This window comes from Ictidomys tridecemlineatus, unplaced genomic scaffold, assembly GCF_052094955.1.
Source record: "Ictidomys tridecemlineatus isolate mIctTri1 unplaced genomic scaffold, mIctTri1.hap1 Scaffold_157, whole genome shotgun sequence".
Lineage (NCBI taxonomy): Eukaryota > Metazoa > Chordata > Mammalia > Rodentia > Sciuridae > Ictidomys > Ictidomys tridecemlineatus.
In genome coordinates this window covers 693,912-702,500 of record NW_027521377.1, presented here as the reverse complement: position 1 = coordinate 702,500, position 8,589 = coordinate 693,912, and positions in this window count along the sequence as shown.

Here is an 8,589-nt window from a genome sequence, read left to right as displayed (position 1 = left end):
CATTCATTCACTTACCCAAAAATATTTATTCTGTATTGTTCATAGGACAGGCACCATGCCATCTGTGAGGCCTTCGCTAATGGGCAAAAACAGATACTATCCCTTTGAGTTGTCTGAAGAGCAAAGGGAACTCACTGAATCATTTTAGGTAGGGCACCAGTTATGATTAGATGGAAAAGATCATTTTGGCTGCAGAGCACAAATTGAAGGAGACAGGTATGAATGAGATTTCTTCTTTGGACCATAATGGAGAAAGTGGCTCTTGCACTAGCCCTCTGCTATCAATAAGCAACTAAAAACAAGGCTGAATATATAGGGAAACTGCTATCTGGCATGGACAACAGCCAACACAAGACCCATGACCTCCAAAGAAAGGAGAAAATCATGAGGCAAGGTCTTATTCTTTTTCCAGTTCTCCTTATAGGGACAATTTCCTAACTGTAACGTAGGGAGGTAGAACTCAGAGCAAATGGAGCATGACATTCCTGTTGATCTTGAAGGAATAGAGATCAGATTTTAGGACTACTGAAGAAAGTCGAATCTGTGAGACAGGCCATCAAAGAAGAGGGATCTGTGAAGAAATCTAGGTAGTAGGGAGGATGGGCTGTGTGTGCATAGGAAGAGAGTATGCAAAGCTAACCAGGAGGGGATGTTAAGAGGAGGACGGTAGACATAGCAGAGGTCAAGCAGAACTAGGAGATGTTGCAGTTCTATCTCAGCCAGAGTATTGTGACTTTTTAATCCCAGGGCATGCAGTTTAAAACTACAGAAAGGCTGTGCCTTAAGAATAAGGACCGTGTCCAAGAGAAAGTGTCAACAAATTATGGCTCTTGGTTCAGCCACCAATGTTCATAAATAAATTTTTCTTAGCACACCCTACCCATTCATTTATATTTAAGCTATCGTAGTAGAGTTGATTATTTGCTACTGAGACCATATGGCCCGAAAGCCTAAAATATTTACAATCTAGTCCTGAAGAGGATGTGTTAGGGTAAGGACTGATCTTAAAGTTAAGACTATTCTAGACTTGTTCTAACAAAACCTAAAAGCACATCTTGCCAAGATCCACAGGGAATTTTGCAATTTTTGTCCTATGAATTTAAAGGATCTTTGAGAGAGCATCACAGAATTCTCCCTGCCCCCCAACAAAACAAAAAATCATAACCTCTAAAAGTTCAACATATTTAGCCTAAAATGGAATGATTCCTTGGAACAAAACTGAAGCTCTTCAGAGGAAGATAACAGAATCTAGACTCTCTATGACATATCATTAATAATGCCCAGAATAAAGCAAAAATTGCTAGACATGCATAGAAATGGGAAAACTAAATATTAGGCAAGGAAACATCTTTAATAGAAATAGGCTCCATGAAGGTCTGTATGTTGGATTTGGTGATACTTTAAAGTCTATATTATAAATATAAATTATCTACTAGGAAAAATATAGTGCCAATGACTAAACAAATTACTCTTTAACGGAACAAAATTAAGTTTAAAAGGCAGTGAATGTGGGAAGATCACTGTAAGAAAGCTATCACTAAGTCACAGGTGGGATAGATACTATTGATAGGTTACACTGGGATATTAGCTATAATTCTGGAGTAAGTAAAAATATTTAAAAGACTCTCAGGAAGAAAAATAGAATTCAGTCATAAGCTGGATGTGGAGGAAAATGTAGTAGGATATAAAAAAGAAAACTTTTTGATTTGAGGCTTAAAGTGTTTTTGATAATGCAATTTACTGAGTTGGGGAAAGTCTGCAGAGGTATATTTGATTAAATTGAGTTAGGTCTTGAATATCTATAGTTTTTGATCTCAATAATTGTCAAACATTAAAAAGTTGTGCTCAAACATCCTGCTTCTTTCTCAATTTCTCCTTCACCCAGTCAGAATTGTTCACTCTTCAGTATTCCTATAACACTCCATTAAGACCCTTGTTATAGCCCTATTCTCTTTTCTAATCATCTACTTACATGCCTAGACCATGAACTCTGTGAATTCAGGGACCATCCCATGTTCATCTTTGTAGTCATGACTCCTAGTATACATTTAGGACATGGTGGGCGTTGAGGCAGAATGAATGAATGAATGAATGAAAATAATTCTTAATTTCATTCTTGGAGGTTTGTGACTGGGTACCATTTTTTTAAAGAGAGAGTGAGAGAGGAGAGAGAGAGAGAGAGAGAGAGAGAGAGAGAGAGAGAGAGAGAGAGAGAGAATTTTAATATTTATTTTTTAGTTCTCGGCAGACACAACATCTTTGTTGGTATATGGTGCTGAGGATCGAACCCGGGCCGTACGCATGCCAAGTGAGCGCGCTACCGCTTGAGCCACATCCCCAGCCCTGGGTACCATTTTTTAAAGGGAAAGGGAGAGATTTTAGAGTTAGACAAATCTGAGATCAGTCTTGACTTCTCACTTACTTCCTGGTAACTGTCTAAGCAACTTCATGTTTGTAAGACAGAGATAAAAAATTACCACCTTAGAGTAAATGAGTTTATTCTTGGAAAGTGGTCAACAGAGAAACTCCTTCAAAAAAAATTCTCTATATTTTGTTAGCCAATGTAGTGGTGATGATGATAAACAGATTAATGTTGCAAAAGCAGCTGCCCAGAAATGATTTTTGCACAAAACAGCAGGAAGTGCTCATTGCAGGAAGGGCTTCCAGGCCCCTTCCTGTGCTTACACTGGTGTAAGGACACCTCTCACAGATGAAAACATGTTCTGTTACCTAGCAGCATTTGCTCAGGCATGCTTACTGGAGAAATATGGGAATTGGAACTATGCTTAGGGGAATAGCTTCTGTTTCCTACAGGTCATTAAAGAAGATGGAAAGAAAAAAAAATTGTCATTTTTGGCTACCTAACTTATAAGTCCTAGTTCATACACTTACAAGTTCAGCAAAGGTCTTACCTCACAGATGGTCATGAGCAACTTTCCGGCTCCACAGACCCCACAGCCTATGAAATTTGGGTGTTTGGTGTGCATTCACTGTCTTCAGTTGTGCTTCCCAAATTTTGCAATTTTATTGAAGCAGCCAAAAGAGGGCTCTGCTTAATTTTCTGTTATAAGCTGTATTTCAATACACTTTAAATAAATAATCATGTTTCCATTTGCCCCTATGTATTACAAGGTCATGAGACAGGAAAGAAATTTTACATTTGCTTCCAACCTTCATTTCTTCCTACAGGCTGCCACTCCCTACCAGTGCTCTTAGACACAAAAGCATCCCTGCTTCATTCTCTGGTCCCTCCAGGAACTTTAGTTATTCAGCTCCTTGTGAGACTTGATTTTTAATGTTGTATCCACTCTCTGGGTCTCTGGTGTAAGTGCAAAGTGAGTTGACAGTCTGAGGGGCTAGCATGATGCACCCTTGGACCTTTAACTCTAGTTATGACCTTTAACTCTAGTTATGACCTTTACCCTCAGTCATTAAGCTTGTCTACCATATGATGGAAAGCCTGAGAAGACAGTGTCCCACATTGCCAAATAACCTATCACAGAAATGGGCAGTTACTACCCTTCAAATAGTTAAACAGGTGTCTTCTCCAGAAGGTACCTTGGTTCTATGACCAAAGACCCCATTCCTGCTAATCTTCACAACATGCCTGAGTCCTAAAGTCTCTGAAATCAAAATGCTTTTGTCTGAGTGTGTCTTGCTCAGGAGAGGAAATTTGGTAGAGCTCAGCTGGAGCCTCCCTACCCCTTGGAGATCTAGATAAACCTAGCCAAACTTCCTAAGCTAAGGCCTGTGGAAGTCCAATCCTCTTCCACCATCTCTGTGAATTCCCAGCAGCTGACACCCTCCTGCACAGTCTTGTCTCTGCTGTTCACACCTGAGGCCTAATTTCTGCCCATACTAACCTAAGCATAAGCTCAGTGTTTCCACAGGTGTACAACAGGGACATTTGGACCAAGAATTTCACCAGTCTCATACATATGGGTTCAATGTCTAGTATTAAATTTTTAAAACATGAGAATAAGCATTTGAGGCATAGTTATTGGAGTCAGGCAAATATGGATTGGATCTTCACATCCACCTCTTATCAATTTTCTGAGAAATAGGGATAATAATATGTATCTCATGGAGTCATTAACAGTATCAGGATAAGAATTTAATTAAAACCTCCAGCCTCTATTTGGATGGTGTGAGGTTCCTTACTTTTATTCATGTTCTCATGTGGCTGTTACTGCATTTCAGATGGGTTTCAATCTCCACTTTTTCCACTGGGAGTCCCTTCCCAGTGAGATGCTAGTATCAAAGATCACTCAGCTTTACTTCCCCAGGCTCCTGACCAGCCTTGGGGATAGGACCCTCCCTGTTGGAGGGGGATATGTCCCTTCTGATGCTGCATCCTGCATCCTGCATTAGCCAGGTGGCCTATTCCTCCTTCTCAGATCCCACCTCCTCTGCCCATCAACTCAGTCCACGTGAAGTGCAGAAGACAGAGGACCCATGTAGGAGTGACCTAGTCACAGTTACTGGAAGGGTTTGGTGCACTCCTTGGATGGTCTTTGAACAAATAACCCCAGGCTGTTTTGCATCTTTGCCTCTGTTGTTCCCACTTCCTGGACTGTCCTTTCCTCTACACCTGTCTTATCTCTAAGGTAAAAAGCCCTGGCATCTATAGTCAGTCCCTTCAGGTGATGCCCTGAGTCATGCTAAAATAGATTCCATTACTATTCCCTCCTGCACTGAGCTTCAAACACCCCTAGGGTGGAGCTTCTGACAGCTTTGTGTAGAATCAAACTGAATCCAACAAACTAAATCACACTGCCTCCAATTAAAGGCTATGTCCTCTCACAGCCTCTCCAAGCAGTTGGAAATCCCCGGCCTCCTTACTGCCAGTCAGCACTGCTGTCCTAATTGTCTATTACTGGGCCATTCCAGTGCTTCTGAGTGCTCAAAAAGCCCCTGTAAAAGGACCCCAACTACAGGAAAAAGGAAAGGAGGATCCAGGGACACATCCTCCTGTCTCCTGCTGATCAGTGAGTTCTTATACTGAGTCCTTCTACTCTACAAAATGCTTCTTCTACCCATTTAAGCCTCAAGTAGATTTGAGATGTAAGAATATGTTTCCTTTAGAATGATTTATTTTTCCTAGCCTGAGCTTCTTCATCCCTGTAGTTAGTATGATACAACTAGCAATGAAGTCTACTGCTCATCATGTTATCGCAAGAAAGAACAGCAAGGGAAATGGAAAGCTTGGCATGTGTAAGGAACTCAGTGAAAGTTAGCGGGTGATGAAGGAGCGTTCTCTCCCAGTCAATCTCCATTATCAGGCTGCAGAGGCGAAGAGCTGTGAAACATGTTCCTACCTCTCCTTGTTACTCTCGCATGGGAGTGTGACCCTTCACTTTGAATTGTGGTATCTGTTGTCTTTGGGCCTCTGGAGGCTCTGAAACAGGAAAAGGTTCATTGATATTATGATAATTGTTATAATAACCAATGGAACTTTTATGGGTTTTATAATAATCCATGAAACTCTATTAAAACATTATTTTAGAGCCCAAAGCAAACAGCATATTCAGTTGTCACCTGCTCCAATGCCAGTTGAGCACTGCTTTAACCCATCTGCTGCCTCCAAAGAAGACCCTTTCCCTTTGGGTCATATGCAATGTCGTCCCCCCCCAGAAGAGACCAATTCCACCCTGGCCCTTGCTACTCCAGGGTAGGGGATGGGATTACCAGAGCTCTAAGAGTCTCCTTTTCTCGGTCACTTGCAAGTCCCCCAAACAAGTGATTTGAATGTTCCCCACCATTCAGAAACTGTCTTCTGCAGACAATGACCAAGTGTCCAAGACCTAAGGCTGAGGAGGCAAAAAGACACAGCAAATGCATGTCCCCCCAGCTCTGGGACAGTCTTGGGAGCCAGCAGTGCTTCCTGAAGAAGACCCTGGAAGGATTTGGTGCACAGACACTGGAAGGATTTGGTGCACTCTGATCTTTGAACAAATAACCCCAGGCTGTTTTGCATCTTTGCCTCTGTTATTCCCACTGCAGTCAATAGCTGTGCCTCTCACTTACAGAACACCTGATGTTGGCATCAGTCAGACTACGGATCACAAAGCTTCTCCCTTTGCCAAGAAAACACTAAGTAGCTTTTGCAAAGCCACGGCCCTAACATCTTTATCTGAAAAATATAAAACAACAAATCACACTGGTTGATCTTCAGCTGAATAATTTTCGAGAGATCTGTGATAGACAAGAGGGAAAGGATGTGGGTAGCCTAAACACACCCAACACCTCACACACGGGGTCTCACTCCCACTTACAGCAGCCTACGAGTCTCTTTTTACAAAAGGAGAAAGGGCAGGTCAGGTATATAAGAAAGTGTGGTCTAGGACTGGATCCCAAGTCCATTGACCACCAAGCCTAGGCTTTCACTCTTACATTGTGCCGCTTCCCATTAGGAAAGAAAATCAGTGCAAAACATAGAGAGTTAGCAAGAGGCCCATTGCACGACAGAGGGGAGAAGGTGCTTATCTCTTTGACCATCCTCCCTTGCCCTAGCAACCATCCAGTTGATCGCTAAGCTCCTCTTCCCAGCTGGCCAACCCGGCTCAGCCTGGCAGGAGGCAAATCTTCCCAATGCTCTGTAATAACAGGTCTTAGAAATTGGTTTACAAGGAAAAACCATCTTCCATTTCCTCTAGTAAGTGAAAAGCTATTCAATAGAGACCCTTTCTCTTTCAGGGCCTCTCCAGGTTTGTTAACTCTCTGAAAACACTGCTTATAAAACAAAACTTGAAGCGAGGCAGCCAAGAAGTGGTGGGTGATGGGATTTTAATGTGGTCCACGCTGTGAGCCCGTCCTGGCTGTCTGCAGAGCCTTGTTCACAGGCCCTCAATTATCTACTCTCTCAATCTTCCTCCATCCGTGGAGCACATCTCATTTCTCAGACCTGCCCGGGGCTCCTTGGTGATAACCTTCATTTTCTGGGCATAGCTGGGTGGCAGCATGATGTGGCTGGTGGTGGGAGGGAGGAAAGCAAGGGCTGTCATCCGCATGGCTGAGGCTGGAGAGGTGAGCGGCATCATATCCTCCAAGTCGGGACAGCCACTTTCCTCAAAGAGGTACCGATGGCTGTGACATCTCAGACCAACAGTCTGAAAATCCCCCCCACAGACACCAGCTTCTGAAAGAGGCACAGCTGAGTATTTGGGGTGCCAGGAGGAGGAGGACTATAATCCCAAAGACAAGAGCATTTTCCAAGATGGACGGCTGAGCTGAGTGTCTATATTAGAAAGTGGTGATGGGGGCCCAGAGAAGGAAACCTTAGCCACCATGGATTAGTCATCAAGGGAACCACTGATTCCAGGTTTGAAGTGGTTTTTCTCTCGGGGCATTTCTGCGTGTGATGGCGACTCCTCCTTCATGATACCATGGGCACTGCCTGGCCCTGGCCCTCTTCATCTCTCCCCTGCACTAGAGTCTTTCCTGAGAGCCTCATGACCTCCGCCTGCAGCCTCCACTGGGCCTCCTCCTCATGGCTGCCACTGGGATCTTTCTGGAATGCAAAACCCAATCTTGCTGCCCCCTTGCTCAAATGTCCCTTAGGTAACATTTTGTAAAGTTAGACCATCATACACATTCCTAGAAGAAGTGAAAAAAAGTTCACATTTTGACCATATGTTAATAACAAATTATTTATTTATTTATTTATTTATTTATTTATTCATTCATTATTATTTTTTTTGCAGTGGTTTTTTCCATGTGATTATTTTTCCTGTGCATTTTCTTGGAATTCGAGTTTTCTGCATTGAACTTACGATAAATACAGTTGTGGTTTCTTTTTCTGGACATAAAGATATCATGTAGGGAAAAGAAAAAAAAAAACAACTTGAGAAAATCCTCATGCACAGAAGACCGACCAAATTCCTCAGTGTTGTGTTGAGCTCATGCAGGGCTTTCATCTATCTTTCAGTTCTCTTGTTTGGCTACAGTTCATACGCGAGACCTACAAAGGCTTCACGGGGGCTATTTTCTGCCTAAAATATCACCCCTTCCCCTACCACGCTGTTACTTACCACTTTCTCTGATGACTGTCCTTATCCTTAACATAGCTTTTCCTTTTTTGTTTTTCTTAGCTTATAGAACTCCTAGTCATCCACTGAAGCCCACTTCAAATGCACCTCCTCTAGAAACCTTCATCTCCTTCATCAGCAGGGATTACTTCCTCCTCTTAGCACTTGCTCATTTCCTATACCTCAGTCCCCCACAGTATGAGCAGTGTGATTACCCCTTCTCCAGATGAGGAAACTAAAGCCCAGTAGTAGCCAGGATGCGATAGATCCTGCACCAAACCCAGGCCACGTGGCTCTAGACACTCTGCTTGTCAACCAACACACAGGAGAGCTTCCAAGCAGTTGCCACCTGTCTCAAATGTAAGTCAGAACTGCCCCGATAGGTGTATTAGTTAAGAGGGGTCCTTTGGCATCACCAAGGTGTCTGACACAATCAGGGTCACATGCATTGGCTCTTGCTCCCCATGATGTCTCTTGTCAATCATCTGTAGCCCAGAAGATCTCAGAAGCACCCACAGGGCAGAACATAGCAATCACTGTAAATGCAAACCTGAAAATGAGA